This window comes from Equus przewalskii, chromosome 5, assembly GCF_037783145.1.
Source record: "Equus przewalskii isolate Varuska chromosome 5, EquPr2, whole genome shotgun sequence".
NCBI classification, from domain to species: domain Eukaryota; kingdom Metazoa; phylum Chordata; class Mammalia; order Perissodactyla; family Equidae; genus Equus; species Equus przewalskii.
Genome location: NC_091835.1, coordinates 3657424 through 3676385, shown reverse-complemented (window position 1 = coordinate 3676385; position 18962 = coordinate 3657424). Strand labels below are relative to the sequence as shown.

The 18962-nt window shown below is 37.8% G+C and overlaps 1 protein-coding gene across 3 annotated transcripts in view; it reads right to left on the bottom strand.

Annotated features, from left to right (window-relative positions):
- The window catches only part of SPAG16 (sperm associated antigen 16), a 1020255-nt gene that overhangs the window by 932338 nt on the left and 68955 nt on the right, over positions 1-18962 (bottom strand). For 2 of the 3 annotated variants that reach the window (XM_070618199.1, XM_070618198.1), the window contains exons 3-4: positions 10860-11062; positions 5071-5175 (exon numbers count right to left, since the gene is read on the bottom strand). The gene's annotated coding sequence lies outside the window, so the exon portion shown is untranslated. Of the gene's footprint in view, positions 1-5070; positions 5176-10718; positions 10779-10859; positions 11063-18962 lie in introns of those variants that run through there. The other variant, XM_070618200.1, reaches the window with a different exon arrangement.

Sequence of the window (18962 nt, the reverse complement as noted above, 5' to 3'; positions counted from 1 at the left end):
TTTTTTAAAGAAAGGCACTTTAAACAAGTAGAACAGAATACTGAATTTATGGAACTTCTTGGTCCCTACAGAGAGTGGAAGAGAATCAGCTCCCTGCTTAGAAGACAGGCTGATGTGAACAGCCTCTGATAGATCAAACTTTGAAAAGCAAATTGGCAGGTTTTTCAGAGAGCCAGCTGTTCTGTTTAAAGCTTTAATAAATATTTGCTGAGCAACACACTAGCCCATCACAAGGCATCATACTAGTGATGGGGCACAAAGAGAAGTAAGAACATTCCTTGGCTCAAGGACTTTTGCTGTTTTACCTGGGATGTAGCACGTAGCACAGCTACAGAGATAAAAGCCACATCTCATACGGATTTTGATGATAACCAAGAATCAAAGCCTTGAACTCGACTGAATGGAACCAAAGTGAAACAGAAATTAGACATGATTTTGTCTCGAATATCTCCACTTCAACACGAGCTGCAGGCTTCTTGGCATCTAATATCCATGCTAAATATAAAGAACAGCAGTAATTTGGTCCTGATTCAGCCAAACCTATAGGACAGCATAGAATGATGCTAGGCATTGAAACAGAATGCAATGTCCAGTCTCTGAATATTCCTAGAAAACATGTTTCAGCTTTGTTTATACCATTTCTGTTTAAATATGAGATTGTCGAATTAGATATTTAAAAGTTAGCCTCTTTCTTGTTTCTAGTAGTAGATGAGATTCAATGAAGAGGGGACTCATAGGGTGCACTCTTTATATTCAAATTACTTAGAAAAAAATATGTCTTTATAGGGGCTGGCCCCAAGGCGTAGCTGTTGAGTTTGGCTCATTCTGTTTCGGTGGCCCAGATTCATTGGTTTGGATCCTGGGCACAGACCTACACAACTCATCAGCTGTACTGTGGCAGCAACCCACATATAAAGTGGAGGAAGACTGGCACAGATGTTAACTCAGGGCTAATCTTCCTCAAGCAAAAAAAGAGGAAGATTGGCAACAGATGTTAGCTCAGGGCTAATCTTCCTCAGCAAAAAAAAAAAAGTCTTTGTAGCACATGAAAGACTTCCCAAGTATGTTGAAGAAAATTGTGTACATATGAGGCCCAGATATAATAGTCATTCACCAATTTTCTGAGTTAGAAGGAAGCATATGGCAAATAAAACAAAAATAGGTAATCTCCCTGGAGTTGTCTCCAAATTACTCTTTTGCGGATGCATTATTTCACACCATCAACCCACCATAAAATTCCAGGAAGGCAAACTAGATCTCCACGATTAAAGTAAAAAGAAAATTCTAGGATGGCAAACCCTGTCTTTCTGATGGGAGCAAAAGCAAAAAATTGCAAGAAAGGATGGACATGCTTAATTGGTCTATAAAAGGAACATTAGCAAGGAGTTTGAGAGAAATGCTTAGAAATCCATTTGTGCCCGTCAATAACATCCACCTTATCAAGCTACTGTTCCATTAGTGACTAATGGCTGACTTGGTATTAAGCTGCACAATAGAAACAGCACAACCATTGCAGGGAAAAGAAGCAAACGAAGTTTTTGCTGTTCTCGTTGCTATTACTGTTTTATTTGTTTTAGCATAAAAAGTAGCGGTAAATGGATTTCAGATTGATGAAAAAGCTGGTGGGTGGTAATTTCAGTAATTTGTAACAAAATGTAAATACAGATCATCTTCCTAATGAAAACTGGGTCGACTCTGACCTTACGGCCCTGGTATGTTATACATGCAATGCTATTGAAAATGGATAATACACATCAAAGATGAATAAAGAGTATCATTATCCTTATCCTGAAGAGAGAGATTTTCCTCAGTGTCATTTCTGTAAGACTTTGTTCTGTTGTGCCAGCAAAAGCCCCAAAATCACGTAAAAGAAAATCATTACACACCAAAGAATTCTAGGCTCCTCCAATGGAGCAGATAATAGCAAAGGTGTGAGGGAAATTTTGTTCTTTTAAAACTGAGAGTGGCAGAAGAATGAAACTTTGATGCCGTTTCAAATTAATAATGACTTTCAAGAGTGATTCTTGGATGGTAGCTTCTGTCCCCTTCTTGGAGGGAACCCGAGCTCCTGTGGGCCTCGGCCGCGTTGTTAGGAAATGACGACAGTGCCATCTACTGCCAAAGTGCCGTGCCACTCATTTCAAAACTATAGACTTTTCTACCAAATACTATGATAAAAATCTTTAAATTACAGGATAATAAGTGTAAATTCTCTAAAATATACACAAATATGAGGGCACTCTTTCCACATAGATGAGAAGTCCATTCCATGCTTTTCCCCACCAGTTACTTTTGTACTCACTTATACATTATTGAAAGCAATGTTTAACAAACATTATAGAAAATTAAACTGAAAACTATACCTTACATGGTAGCAGTAAAGATTTTATGGATAGTTTTGGACTAATTGCCCCCTCCATTAAATTCATTTTTTCCATTAGTTTCCAGGCTCTTTTCTAAATCTAATTAGCAATGAAATTTTCCTTGTTAAATCTGGAGAATTTGTTTTTACAGACAACTGCACAAAGCTGGATAGTAAAAGAAGCACATAGATGCCTTTATAACTTCATTGTATTGCTGATAAACACTGCCAATAATGAGTTTTAAATGGTAATTGCGAATCCCTTAATGTACTTTATATATTAACTATCCTATAGAAGAGAGAAAGTTTGAAATCCCTGAACAAAGAGACTACATACATGGCATTTTAATTAATAGGCACACAGATTAATCACATTTGTTATGTAAGTCACGAAGGGCTCACAGACACAGAGGATGGCAACAATTAACCAGGCCTAGAAAAAAACAACTTTAGTCAACGAATATTTTTTTTTACATATAAAATGTGACCTGAAGTGGTGTACTATAGTTGCTAAGCCTATTGATATCATAAGTGTTACAGTTAGGCAATTAGTAAGAAAATTAGCTGGTTGTCTTTAAGCTTGTTTTTTAAATTTTGAGCCAAGGATACTCTGCCGTATGTTTTAAAATGTAAGGTATTTCCAAGGTATGCACTGGGCTGTGATAAAGGATGGGGGCATGTTCTCATCACATGCACCTTGTTAGTGTTAATTTGGCCATTGCCACAATCTTATCTTCCAAGTAAAGGACACAGCTATACGTTTTACTTATGCCGGTCCTCCTTGTCGGTATGGGCCAATATAGACATCACAAGAAGTCAGTATTTGAAAGTTTAGAAATGTTCTTATTATGCGGTAGAAAATCTAGGGATGAATGGGAGCAGTGAGGTTTAACTACATAGGGGCGTTGCTGATATGCAGCAGAAAGCCCTGCTTGTTCTTCCTGAAGATGGGTTTTACACGGACATTCAAGGAGTGACAAGATGTCTCCATCCATTTGCACAAAGTCAGACCAGTGTTCACCTACTCAGGGGTCCCCAAAGTCTATGTTCTCCCCTCAGTTCATTCTGACTTCTTTAACCTCAAGCCAAAGCATCACCCGGGAATGCTGGAGTATTGAAGATTGGAATTCCTTCTCTCTGGCTTCTCTTAAGACTCCCCCGGCCCACCAGTTAGAGAAGTCAACTTGAATTAATGTGCTGGCTTAACAGCTTCATTTCATTTTCATCTCACTTTTCTCTTCACATTGGTGCTCCTTCAGATTATCTTCTGTGGTCACATGCATCTGTCCTGAACGACAAGAGAAACCAGCACGCCCTCCTATTTTCTTCCTCTCCAGTCGGTTTTTATCCACTATAAACTTAAGTGTAACGTAATCTTGGTGCATTGTGACTATGAACATCTGCATAGCTATCAGCTTGTTTAAAGCAAATCGCATTTCAATAAAATCAATGCAGGCAGCAGGCTTCACCCAAATAACAGACCCTAACTGACTCGTGTTAAGTTGATAACTTGCACCCAGGATTGGCGGTAAGGTGAGCCTGTCAGCTCCAGAAAGCAACGAAGGAAAGGTCTGTCTCCAAACCAGGCAACAAAGAAAACGCCAGGATACGAAGACAGGGTAGGCCTTCAGGTGACGGGACAAAAGAAAATTCTGTGTTCACAGGAGAAAAATCCTCATGAAACAAAAGCTTTTGGAGGTAGATATAGACAGTGTTTTAAGACTTATGTTTTCAATAGATGATGAAATAAAAAAGGGAAATATCAGTGTGAGAGCGCAGATAAGAGAATGACCCCACTGACCCCATTGCACTCGTGCCGTGGGAAGCATGGCCTGAGAGAGGTGGAGAAGACAGTCTGTGAGACGAGGAGCAGCCAGTTAGCTGGGTGGGCGTCAGTGTCACGCGGACCCTGGGGAAGTTGCATCAGATCGAGATTGGGTAATCAAGGGAGAGCCCAGGTATGGGAGTGGCCTGGGAATTGTGTGCACCCAAGTGAGTGATTCAAGTCAAAAAAGTTAAGCAAGTGTTAGAATCCACAGGATCCAAAGAGAGGGCATAACAGATTAGTGAAGTCAAAGCCTAGACCAGAAGTCTCAACAGGGAGGGGAAAGGTGTCAAGGCAAGTCCTCACACAGCTTGCATGGCTCAGGATGCTGGTGGTCCCAGCCCTAAGTTAAGAGTCCGGAAAGCAGAGTGACCAAAATGCATGCTGCTAATTCTGGAAGAGTCATAGACTCTCAGCACAAGAAAATGCTGATTTCAATAACAATGATGATAGCTACATTCGGCCTCATCTCTGAAGACTTTTAACCATTTTTAACTTTCCGAAGCAGAGACTCAGCCTCCAAGTGAACCCAGCCAAGTCCTCATATATAGAAATACGTGTAAGTTGCACATGATGAAAAATGGAAAAGTGCGGAGTGGAGATAAATGTTGCCATGAAGGGAGTATGTTATGAAGGGCTCTGAGACCTCGGGGAGAAGGTCGCTGGAGGCCGTCAAGGGAAGCAGCTCAACGTGCTTGTGAGGAGCTCCATCTGACATCAGCTTGCTGCACCGCTGGAGGAGAGGAGGACTAGGAACTTGTTCTAGACTAAGAAAACTGTTTTTGGAATACTCAAAGGCCCTTCTCTGCTTCACTCAAAGTCATATTTTACGAAAGACTCAAATATCTTCTGTTTGGAAGACAGAACTCACGCCTGCCCTTACCAGCTCATGGTGCTGCGTGGAAACGCTCGTGTTCAAAACGGAGGATGGTGGAGTCTTCCTGCACAGGAAGCTGTTGAATCCTGAGGCCTAAGAGGACGGACGGTACTGGGGGTAGAGGGGCAGAAGGAAGAAGGAATTATAAGTCTCTTAATCTTCACCACAGTAATACTTCTAAATTCACTAAACTGCACATTTCTTGAGAATAAGGAACATGCCTTCTTTATTCATGAAATTCCAGCACTTTCTCAAAATACAAGGCACTCATAATATTTATTGGAGTAAATTCCATAGGTGATTTCTGTGTTTATATTTTAGAATATTCTTTCATTACAAAGTTAAGTCTTGGAAAATAATTAACTATTTAAAGTCCAAACCAAGTAAAATGTTTATCTCCTCAAATTCTTAAAACTACACAAAAAAATTATTTTAACATTTGTCAATTTTGAGCATATTGCAATTGTGAATTTTATAAATTAGAAGACAAGTGAAGAATTAAATCTGCTCAGAATCATTCATAATTATACAAAAGATAAGTGTTAGTTTTTATTCTGATAAAACTATAATATTTTCATGGATAATAAATTACGCATTAGAAATATTTTTAAATTAAATGTTGGAAACTTTTTTTATGTCCCTTTAAAATATTTAACAAATCTATACTATAGCAATAGCCAAGCATTTAAATTAGAAAAGTTAAGTAACATCTCTACAAGAAAATATTTTCCAAAGAAAGAGAAACTGTTACTACAATTGTGGACATGTAGAAATTACATATACAAGATGCAAAACAGTTTGTGTTATTGTCACTATAAATCATAACATTTATTTTCAGGGAAAGAAAAATTTGTTGATGGCAAATGATTTCAACCTGCTTATATAATTACCAATTTTACTTAAATTTTGAATTACACCATTTACATTCACAGATCACTAGCACCCCCTTGTGGTCATGGATAAATATTTCTCATCGAGGACTTTATATACCCGAGAGAATACTTGGAATTGCCTTGTTTTGAACAGATGATTATAAATGAATTCAAATAAAATATTTATTCCTATGTAAATACAGAGTGTAATATATTCATCCAAGTATATATATGTTATATGTGAATATATATAGAATAATTTACATGTGCAAATAAATCTCAAAAGATCACGCAGTTCATACAAATGTTCATAAAATTTGTGATAGGCTCAAGAACATCTTCCAAGAATACCTTCTTTCTCTTCTACCTGCAAAGTTATACAGACAGAGGCTTTGCAGCTCCCAACAGCCACAATATAGAGTGGTTCTCAATCCTGACTGCATATTGGAATTACTAGGCGATTAGAAATAATAATAATACCATCTCTGACTATCCCACAGAACATTTTTTTTTTTTTTTTTTTAAGGCTTGGCACCTGGGCTAACAACTGATGCCAATCTTTTTCTTTCTTTTTTTTTTCTGCTTTATCTCCCCAACCCCCCCCCGCCCCCCCACCCCACCCCACCCCACAGTTGTATATCTTAGTTGCAGGTCTTTCTAGTTGTGGGATGTGGGACACCACCTCAACGTGGCCTGACAAGCAGTGCCATGTCCGCACCCAGGATCCAAACCCTGGGCTGCCTCAGCGGAGCGCGAGAACTTAACCACTCGGCCATAGAGCCGGCCACCCCCCCCCCCCCCCAGAACATTAAATCAGAATTCGTGGGTCCAGGTCCAGAAAACTATCATCTTATAAGTGACTCAAATGCTGCAAACCTCTGATCTAAAAGGTGTGCATGAGGGTTCTTCAGTTGGAAGAGAATATATAAAATGCAGAGAAAAGACGAGTCCACATCACCTGGACCTGAGAATGACCAAATGCCGGGTCTCATCGTTCACCGCTCCCTGTGCTGCGCCAGGATGGTCGCTGTGAAACTATAAAAAAGGAGAGCGGTGTCTCTTCTAGAGACTTTGAGACGATTTTTCAAATGCTCCAGATTCATTCATAGAAATACATTATTGTGCAAAATAAGTAGAGATCATGTGGGAAAAGTGTGGAAGGACTACATTTTCTTAGGAAAATCACTACTTGATTCACACACCATCTGCTGTTTTAATCAGGCCCTGGGCATTTGGACAGGTGTGTATTTTCTTTTTTAAAGATTTTATTTTTTCCTTTTTCTCCCCATAGCCCCCGGGTACATAGTTGTATGTTTTTAGTTGTGGGTCCTTCTAGCTGTGGCATGTGGGACGCCACCTCAGCATGGCTTGAGGAGCAGCGCCATGTCCGAGCCCAGGATCCGAACAGGCAAAACCCTGGGCTGCCAAAGCAGAGCTCGGGAACTTAACCACTCAGCCCTGGGCCAGCCCCAGACAGGTGTGTATTTTTAAGGTTCTAAGATAATTGGTCTGTAGTTTGAAACATTTAAAAATAATCAGCATTTACACCTTGGATGTTTAAAGCTGTTATGTGAACTCTTGGGCCATGTGCGAATGCCAAGCATTTTTAATGAAAAAGCTGGTTTTATTGCCAGTAGACACCTAAAAACACTGCAGTTCATATTAATAAGACTGAATGTAATTGAATGTCAGCAGATATGGTGATTTATAAAGTACTTCGTATCCTGTGTATAATGAAAACCCTTGGCACTGAATCCTAATATTTGATGAAACATGATAGTGGCTTTATATCCAATAGCCAACTTGACCTAGAACCTTCTATCATTTTTATAGTGAACTGCTTTACCCCGTTTCCAGCTGTGACTCAACTTTTCATCTATAATTAAGGAAAAATGGTACAATGTGAATTTTAGCTTTTTTTTTCCTTCAGCTATTTGATATATTTCCGAGGCAATGAAATGAACATTTTAGCAAATATATCAGAATTGTATATATGTGTGAATGTCAAATCCTTGAAAGCAGACACGGGGAGACTGACGTTGACCCCACTGATACTGCCTGTGCTGAAAAGATTTTTGGAACCTGTCTTTGGGAACTGCTTTCTATGCTGGTAGCACATTTTTTTGAATATTTGTTTCTATGGCAAAACTTTGCTTTGGGTAGTTGATTTGAATTTTTTGAACAGCATTAAAAGGTATTTGCAGCTAAGACTAATGGGCAATTGGGTTAAGCTGGGTAATGAGCAATTTCAAATAAAACCAAACCAAACAAAATAAAGTGTGTGGGGCTATAATATAGTAAGCATGATGGAAGCATGTGGCAGTTATAAATCATCTCAATGTTTTATATTCACACATTTATCAAAAATAAGGTTATAAAAGAAAAATGCACCATTTGACAATAGCAAAAACTGGGAAGAAATACAGTTGTAATTTAAAAAGCAAGCTTGTAGTTCATTTCACTCCATTAACAGTAAAATATTTTAATATTATAATAAAACACTTTGTGGGATGCTTTGGATCAAGCATACTTCATAAATATCTTGATAATTAAATATTTCATAAGAAGAAAAATGAGAGAGAACAACAAGTAAAAAATCTAATTTGGGTAAGATCTCTAAGATTTTCCCATAGTTTCAAAATGTGAAATTCAAACTTTAAAGAAAAATTTCCTAAGTAATTTTGACAATGTTTGAATGTATTATTCATTTCATTCATTTTTTAATATTCAAGCATATTTTACTCATTCATTTAAATGCTTTACTCATTTCAATGTCAAAAAACAGGCTCCCCAAATTTAATCTCAAACATTAATGGGCTTTCTATCTACCTGGAAATATTGTGAAAATGCAGATCCTGGTTCAAGACTCTGCATTTCGAGAGAGTTCTCAGTTGGTGCTGACGCTGCTCCGTCTTGAATTGTGCTTCCAGGAGCAAGACCATGGACTTCAATTCATTATACATATTCTCACTTAATATTTTCGCCTTCTCTTACTAGCTCTTTCAAATATTTTTCCCAATCTCTGGACATGCCATTCATTTCTTGCTTTCTTTTTTTCTTCTCTGGTTGGTAAAAGAATAAACTTAAAAAAATCTCCCATTACTGTGGATTGCCTCAATCTAGACTCTCAGTGGCAGAAATTCTCTCAATAACCTCTCCAGCCTTGGCCTGTTCTCCTGCCATCCCGCACACCTGCAGCTTCCCCTCAGCACAGCTTAGTCCCCAGGTCAGTCAATGCCCACTTTAATTCTCCAGTGTGATTCTGTGTAGGAAAATGAAACTGTCTATCAATGTCCTGGGCCCACGAAGGTCAGAAAGCTCAGTGATTCCTCTGTTAAAAAATTGCTTCTGCTTAAAAACAAACAAACCCCCAGGACATCTAAAGTAAGCGTTCTATAATACTGCATCCCCAAGTACCATCGTCTGATAAATTTTGTACAACCTTGAAATACTACTTGCTTTTATGTTTTAGTTAATATAAAAAATATTTGTTCCTTTTATATCAATTCTACAAGATTGAGGTGGAATGATGGTTTCAAATATGAAAAGAGGAGTCTATGCTAACTTTAAAGGTTATAAGGCAAAAACAGAACATAAAATTATAAGTGCAATTATGACTGGATAGAGTATTAATAGCTTTGAATTACTGGTTGCATTTTTAAGTAATACAGGAATCAATCTTGTATAAACTTTTAATTCAAAACTTTGTAATTAGGGCAAAAAAAGGACAGGAAAGTTCAAACCATCATAAAATAAAACCTCAAGAAATTTCTTTAATGCCAAGTTTGGAGAATGAAAGAAAAGAAAAACTTATGAGTAAGATAGATATATGGAATTATATATTATTCAGTAATTTGCTTAAAATGAAATTTTCCAATCTGAAATCTTACAATTGTTAACAATCTATCATGAATCCACCTATAATCAACTCATAGAAATATATAAAAAATGATCAGAAAAACCAATTTTGAGGCTTTTGGAAAATCCAAGATTAATTCGTATGTATTTTTACTAGATGTGTCTATAAATTGCTTCATTTTAGCTTTCCAGTAATCTGATCCTAATTATTAATTCTCTTTATAGTTATGAAACAACAGTGACAAGTGAACACGTTAAAAACAATGGAATATTTTTCTAGGTGGCATAAAAAGCCCTGGTCTGAGAATTGAAAACCTGGGATCTAATTTGGGCCCAGCACTAATTAGCTTGTGATCTTCAACAGGTCAGCTGAATCCTCTGACTTCTGGTATCTGATTCTGGGACAAAGCTTTGACGTGAGACAGGAAGAGTTTAAGAATCCCAAGAGTCAGCTCAGAATCAAATCTCACTCTGACCTTCAACCCAGCTTCTAAAACCTAGGTTCCTGGCTTGAGAAGCTAAGAGCCTAAGAACTCTTAAGATGAGACATCTTAAGACTCAGCTTCGGGTAGAAGATTCTTGTCTCTTCCTTGCTGCCTCTGCTTCTGCCATGGTTCCCATTCAAGCCTGGATTTGCTCTAGGACTGAAATGTAGGCTTATTCCCCCCTACACTTTCCTAATACTTAAGACTCTCTTCCAAATCCCCATGTGCATGACTACCTTCGTCATTGACTCCTAGGCTGCCTAGACTTCGGGCTAACGCTTCTTTCCCAAGTCCTCTTGATTCTGAGCCTGCTCCATCTGCCAAAGCTCCATCTGCTGCCCAGCCAGCCCTCACCACGTGGTCAGTCTTACTCAGGTGGGAAGAGTCCAGCCCTGGAACCGGCCTGTGATAACAGCACAGGTGTTGAAATAACACTCACCTGAAGTATCAGGGGCTAGTCACGGGAGGGCAGTCTGAGGGTGACAGAGGGAAGACACCACTGTAGCGAGGCAAACAGTCAGGTAAAAAAAAATGAGGATGATGAATCTGTTGCATCTCTTCAATAGAATGTTTTCCTTACCAAATATAATTGTCGTGAAAAGTAGCAGATTAGGAAAACAAATATAGTTTTTAGACAACTGCCTGCTGATATCAGTTCTGAAATCACAGCAAAGTGAAGTTTATCTTCCCGCAGTTCATTCAACTTCTGTTTCTTGGTTAAGGGCCAGTGTTCATAACCATTATCTCTTCTAGAAAGCTCTCGTTTACATAAGCAGGAATACACTGAAAAGAAGAACAGAAACAAATTTCAGCATGGACTATTGAGGATTTATTTGTATTAATCTACTTGCTCAAGTTACTTCCTTTCCTTCATTTTTACTGCACACTGTGTGTGTATTTCACAAACGGAAAAGCTCAAATGCAGCAAATGTAGTAGATGGGGATGCAGAGAGCAGCCAGGGTGAGAGCGCCTGGACTGCCCCACGTCTGCCACCTCTCATTTCAGCAAACACCACCGCTTCAGCCACACACTGTCACTGTGGATGACTTGATTATCTTAGGAACGTGCATCTGATTTTTTTTATCATTTGTACTTTTTTAACAATAAACTTTTAGAAATATACACTTTGTGCATAAAAATAAGGGTTCCTGGGTCTACATAGTTAAAATTCCCCAGAGTGAACTAGAACTTGCATGAACAAATGAATCAAGTCATTCTGGTGCTGCCTTTCTGTGGAGGCCACTGGAGAACCACCGTGTATATTCGTTTTAATTTAGCCCCTTTGCCTAAAATGGTAGGGAGGCAAATTGTTTTGTTTGATGAGCACAATGTTTTAAAAAATGAAGACTGGGGGCCTGCCCTGTGGCTAAAGTTCTGCGTGCTCAGCTTCAGTGGCCCAGGTTAGCTGGTTTGGATCCCTGGCACAGACCTATTGCACTCATCAGCCGTGCTGTGGAGGCATCCCACACACAAAAGAAAGGAAGATTGGCACAGATGTTAGCTCAGGGCTAATCTTCCTCAAGCAAAGAAAATAAAAAAAATGAAGACTGAATTTAAACACCTTTCTGCAGATTATGCCAGTGTCTCGACCCAAGTCTCATAACCAACTCAGCAACTCAGGAAGTGCTTCTATACCTGGCCTCAAAGGCATTTGAACTTCTACCTTTGACCTAAGTTATCCCAGGAAAATAATCCTTACTAGTTGCAGAGAGGTGTTAAACAAATAAGGTCGACAAGCAACTGCACCCATTTATATTATTCAGTTCAACTAGGCTTTCTTGTCTTTCTGTTCTGGAGATATCCAAAAGTTACATCGTCAATAGCCAATGTTAGTTGAGTCTAGGAGTATGGATCATCTTTCAGTTCAAACATTTTCTCTTCAATAATGGATAGACTGCGCTACATCAGCACAATGATTTCATAATAAAGGCAACATGCTTTCTAAAATTAATCTTTGATATCTGAAAATAAATGAAATCGCTCTTGAATAGCAGGCATTATATTAAGTATATGAAACAACTGATTTTGGAAATTCAATAAATATTTATTAAACATCTACTATTTCTCAGATACTCAATAAAAGGTACTTCAGACCAAAAAAGAGTGGCAACAGATTCAAATTAAAAATACATACTATTTCTAATCTCCCTTGGGTGAATGAGAGCTCATATATATATATATATATATATATATAGTATATATGTGTGTACATATGTGTGTCCATAGATATAGATTGATAAATATTTCACTTTTAAATGCCTATTGATTTTCACCTAATAAAAAAGACGTCTAATTATAAATATTTTATGGTGTCTTGAAGCATATCTTCACATTCTATGTACTATATATGAGCAGGCGATTTACAAAAATAAGCATATTTTAAAGTAGAAATGTCCAAAAAGCAGCAGCAGCAAGTACTGAACAATGCTCTCTTAAAGGAGAGAGAATTTTAGCTCCGAACATTCACTTATTTTGCAGTCTCAGTATTTCTTAAAAATTAGGTATTAACATTAAGTCATATAAAAATGGATCCAGGGGCCGGCCCTGTGACCAAGTGGCTGAGTTCACGCACTCCACTTCAGCGGCCCAGGGTTTTGCCGGTTCAGAGCCTGGGCACGGACGTGGCACCGCTCGTCAGGCCATGCTGAGCTGGCATCCCACATAGCACAACCAGGGGCACTCACAACCGGAATGTACAGCTATGTACCAGGGGGCTTTGGGGAGATGAAGAAGAAAAAGAAGGAGAGGATTGGCAACAGATGTTAGCTCAGGTGCTAATCTTTAGGGAAAAAAAAATGAATTCAACCAATAAACAATAACTTTTGGCTTTTTTATTCCATTTTTTTATATATACTTATTTTTAAATCAAAACCAAGGTCCTCAGCCACTGACATTGTTTTGATATTTTTTTAAAAAAAAAAGCCTTCAAACGTCCCTCGTTTCTAAACACACTGAGAAATCCACCTAGTCTTTACTCCTTCATAAGGACTCAGTGTTTATGACTGTTTCCTTCATTTATCAACCAATGTACACTAAAAACGAACTGCCTTTCTTGTTATTATCTGGACAGTTCATTATATAGGTTCCAGGATAAAAATGACCAATTACATTTTGTCCCATTCCAGAATATTCTGGAACAATCGCCAGTTTTACAATGTGAGTTATTTCTAATTGTTCTTGTGTCAGTGGGGCTCGTGATGGCTTGGCTTTAGAAAAACTGAACTTTCCCGTTTGGTAACCATGGAAAACTTTAAAATTAAGTTATCTCACGAGAATGATTATTTGTGTGTTTTGCTGCTCCTGGTCACTGAATGTGAATGAACCTGACATTCAGACCCTTTAATGTGGTGGCGCTCGTTCTGGAACTCTGGAGATGGCTTTGGCAGCAGCCCAAGCCTCAGTGCAAAGGGTGTTAGATGTTTATCTGGTCGGATCCCAGGCTGAGCAACAAAACTGCTTTTGTTCAAAGAATAACTAACAGATGAGTAATGAAGTCACTTCCCCAAAGCCAGATTCCATTGTCAATAAGAGGAGGTTTGGATGGTATAGTTTCATCTAACAACCATGTTGGAATTCAGATTTTCCAAGAGAAGTCAGAAAGCAACTGTTATTTCAACCGAACTATTCTTTCTCAAGAACACACCAGCCATCCATGAAGTATTTTCATCTCTTGAGTTTTTTTAGAAGAGGATCTTGAACTCGTGTTATGTTGTAAGCTTAACCCCTGAAACAAATTGATGTTCTCCCTGTTTGTCATCAATAGAGTTTTCCTTTCAGTGGTTTTGGAAAGCTGTGGGGACTTCTCTGTTGTTTAGCTTTGCTCTGCTTTGCTTTTTCAGAAATAGCTGTTAAGTGCTCACTTAGCAAAGGAATGAAAGTGGAACTAGAAAGGCAATTCCTTAAGAATGTTTTTCCAAACTTAAAATTCCTGTGATTGTTACTCTATGAATAATTTTGCCCTTAAGGCCTGATGCAAATGGAGTTAGGATACATCCTCTATCAAAGTGCAGAAATGAAGCTCACTCCATTGAGGTTTGCTGCTGGGTATTAAATATATATATATATATGTATGTATATATTTCACATTACGCCTTTACTGATGATGAAAAATGCCTAGCTCTTAGAGAGGGTAAGTTGATACTAACTTCTGTGTAGCACCCTTAGTGGGTTCCTCTTAGTTCAGCAGATTTGGTGCTTCTCCTAAAAATAGGAATAAGCTTTAAAATAAAACAGATAAAAATAGGTTCTTCCTTCTTTCATGGAGACAGCTACAATGCTGCCTGTGGAAAAGTATCAAGCTGTTTATGCACACATTTTTACTACATATATTTGCACAACTCTCAACCTTAGTTGTTATAGTGAATTAACAGTGTCCCAGCCACAAATTATTTCTCCTCAGTCATCTTATTTTTGGAATTTTCAACAGATTTCTTTGCCTAATTTTATAGACATTTCCTATTGCCTTTCCCATCACTTTTCCTCTTTCGCCAGCGACTGTTCTTTCTAATAAATTCCGATTTTCACATGATGATGTTACTTTGGGTGTCACATTTCTACGAGGTACCTTTCTTGTGAACTCCAGCATCCATGACTTCTCTCTAGGATGTACTTAACCAGCCGCCAGTCTGGGTCTCTGATAAATGAACTCGAGGCTTAAACTAGCTTTAATTTTACTTCTGCCCTTCTTAGCCCTTTTCTTTATAGTCTACATTCTATTATTATTTCTCAATTTTAAAGCTTTTCTCATAACCCAGAGTCTGTCAAAGGATTACTTCTAGTTTCTCACTATAAAAGAACTCTGTTTATTTGTACGGTACCCAGTAATCAGGATATGTTTAGAACATGGCATTTTAGCACATACACTGAAAACAAGAAAATAATCTTGTCTTAAATCTGTAAACTTTTTCAGGACCAGCACAAAAGAATAGTCGCTAATAAAATTTATGTTTAGGGTCATAAATGGTGGATCAATGTGTGAGTAAGAACATACACCTTTCCTTTCTTCCTGTAACCACAGCACGGTTAATCTAGTTGTTTGTCACCATTCTTTGAACACTCAGGTAATGACGATAGCTAAGGACAGGATATTAGGTAGTCCGGTTATCTGATGTATTGTAATATGTTCTACATGTTTATATTTTTATATTTTTCACTACAATGGCAGAAAATCTAGACCTGGAGGAGGCTGTTACACCGTAACGTTCATTAGATTCATCTAAGACTCTGATGAGTACTATCGGCGGTCCCTCCTAAGTTCTCTGAAATTACAGTAATTAATTGAAGTCAAGCCCTGTATTTGCGCGTGCATTCTGAGTGACTAACTGAAGTAAAACACGTGCATTGCTCATCTCGCATGCTGTGATTAAGACAGAAACAAAGACATCCATCAAACTAGATTACTTCTTCATCAAGGAGGCGCAGAAATATCTCTACAGCTGTTTGGCTCATTTTAATTGTATCAGAGCCTCTCGTATCACGTGTTTAAGTGAGGCACTATTTCCCCTGTCAAAAAAGAGAATATTAAAGTATGACAGCAAGTGAAAAGAATTGCAATGCATTTAAAGGTCTCCTCATTAGCAAATTTAGATTAATTAAAGAAACAAAAGGCATTTGTGTGTTTATTGATTTATTTTCACACACAGATGCATAAACACAGAGCTGGGAGGACCATTATCAAATGTGTCCAAAGGATTTTCTCTGGCCTTTCTAACTCTTGTATTTGAAAAACAGAATGGAGAATGGTGCTGCCTTTCCTATGGAAAAAGAAATCTAATTGATGACCCACAAAAAATGACAGTTGCCTCTTTTTCCTCAAGTTAACATTCCTCCCTCCAAGAGAAATACAGTTTCCAAAAGCATTCTGCTTATTCCAAAAAGAAAAGGCCCACTTACTCTACCAATTGTGTGGTTATCTACTCAGAATTGCCCCTAGTAATAGAAACTTGGAGTTCGGTCACTCAGTAGGACTGAGGAATGGCAGAAGAAAACCAGAGCTTGTCTCAGAATAATGAATGATTTGACACAAAGTGATTTCTTGAAAGCCAAAGTCACCATTTCAGGAAATTCATTCTCTTGTGGTTCAGTGAGCCACGAGAGAGGTGAACTGAACAGAAGGAGAATAAATCAAAAACGGACATTTCATGGCTATAAAGCCCTCTGTTTGGGTATCTCAAAATGCTGCAAGACGCACTGGTTCTCACATCACTTGTGTTAAATCTACTTACTTCCATCTTAAAGACTAAGTGAGAAACTGAAAACTTAAGTGATTTGAGACAGAAATATATATTTATATTCATAATCGCTTGAAATGGCAAAAAAAAAAAACCTTCCTAATTACATATAATTACTTTAGCAATTAGCTGTGCAAAAGAAAAATTTGATTTTAATAAACATTTAAGTTCTTAATTCATTCTGTTGTATATTTAAGGATTCATGTAATTTCTATCCATTTTGATGGGTCTTCAAGTTGAACACAAACAAATACGACTTTAGACTCCCAGACTTCAAGAATCTAGAGATCAGAGCGGCTCAACAGCAAACGCAGAGACTGAAACCTGCGGATGCAAGAGGGTGAAACGGCTGAGCCCTGCGCCTGCTTAAATTGGACGAGCAAATATTTATTCCCTGAAAAAAAGAAACCAGACAAAATATTCCATAGTGATTCTGAAAATGACGTACATTTATTGACCAGAATTCAAATATTAAAAGAATATCTCTATGCTTTAAAACTTTAGTTATAATTGCTAAATCAAATGGCAGCATCAACAACAAATAAATTGAAAAAAATATATGTTAAGATCGGAACAAACAAAAACAATAGGAAATTGGAGTGTCATACAACTGAAAATACTGTTGTAAAAATACATTTATTGACATAGATGTATATATTATACTAAATTTTGAAAAAAGTTACAAAGCAATTTCTATATTTCATAGGTATTCTATGGTATATAATAACTAATATATTATATGTAAGAGTAATAGATGATATTAATATACATATATTATTTATTGGCCTATAAATTACATATTCTAGAAGAATACACAAAAAATTTTTAACAAAAGCCATATGAATGGTGAGAATGTATTTGTGACTTTTAATCATCTCTGTGTCTTCTAATTTTCTAACCATGTATTACTTGTGTAAGAAAATATTTTTAATTCCATTCAAGAGACTTTGGCTTCATTCTGGCAGTTAGTTATCCATATGTGATTCAGTCTCCCCTGCCTTTCCAGTGAAATATTTCCCAATGAAATATCCATGGAAACACAACAAACAATATAATTTCTCAACAGCACAGAAAGTTACGAAGCTCCATCAGTTAACTAAACACCCCTTGAAGGAATCACTGCTAAGTACAGTGTGAATGAAATAGACGGAGAAATGAAAGGAGCAGCCAACTTGTAGGAGCCCCTCTCTCCAGTCACTGCTCCCGGCCTCCATGGACCCTCTACGACAGAGATGGGGCTGCAGGCCAGAAAGGCCTAAATACCATATTATCCAGATTGTCAGAGTTGTCTCCTCTTCTTGCATCAGGTCTTCCCTTTTTACAACTCTTTGGAAGGCTGAGCTCACAGTAATCCTCAGGGCCAGGGGCACAAGAGGACCAGCAGCGGTGAGAAGAGGAGAATCAGAAAGAGCACTTCCAGCCTAAGAACCAGGAATATCAAGAATGAATTTAAAGAAGAAAAGTCCGGACCAGTCAGAGCACGGTCCCCCCTCCTGGGGAATAGAGGCAAGGGGGGAGACCGAGGCTGTTTTTCCTTGAGAAAGGAAAGGAGCAGCGAGCTTTCCTCCCATGCCCAGAGCCTTCGTTAGTTTTAAAGCAAAGCAATGAGATAGAAATAACTGTATCTGTTTAAAGGGAGCCCAACAAAGCTCGGAATGATAAATACTTGACTCAAGTATTAGATTAGATTAGAGTGATAATCTTATTCTGAACCCCTGTGCCCAACCGTCGTTGATTGTGTCAGTGCTTTTAAGTACAAATGCCAAGGATAAAATTAATCCAATGGCAGCATCAATGGCCAATAAATTGAAAAAGATATATGTTTATATACAATTTTGTTTTCCAACTAATGCTTGCCTAACTAGTGGTGCTGGTATCCTTGAGCCAGTGAAAGTGATAAAATTTTCACTATTACTATTTTTCTAAGATTAGGTATAGTTTTTCAATAGTTTTTTCAAGTTATATGATTTATAATAAGATTATTTGTTAAGAGGATAAGAAATATACAAACAAAGAAAGGAAGGCAGCAGCCTGCTGGAAGCACCTCAGCCCCATGGCCCAGCATTGTTGCAGTAGTTATTTCGTGCTTGGATTTAAGTTGTCTCCACCGCTAGTTTTTGAATTACTTGAAGAGGGGAATGTTACCTGTAAGGACACAGACTTCTCATATCATGTTTTGCAAACAATATGAACTTTAAAGTACTTTTTAATAGAAGATTAATTAGTCGTAGGTCGTTTAGGAGTAATGGTTGTGGAAACCTTTTTGTTTATATGAATTTTGAACTCCTCGTAAAATTGCTACTATAAATGATAATTCGACCTAAATTCCATTTGGTAGAAAAATCAGTGCTTTCAACTGAGGACAACATCATTTCAATTCATACGAAATAGGAATTTAAGTGCAGCTAAATTCACTTCCAGCTTAGGACAAACATAGACAAGGGAAGGTAGA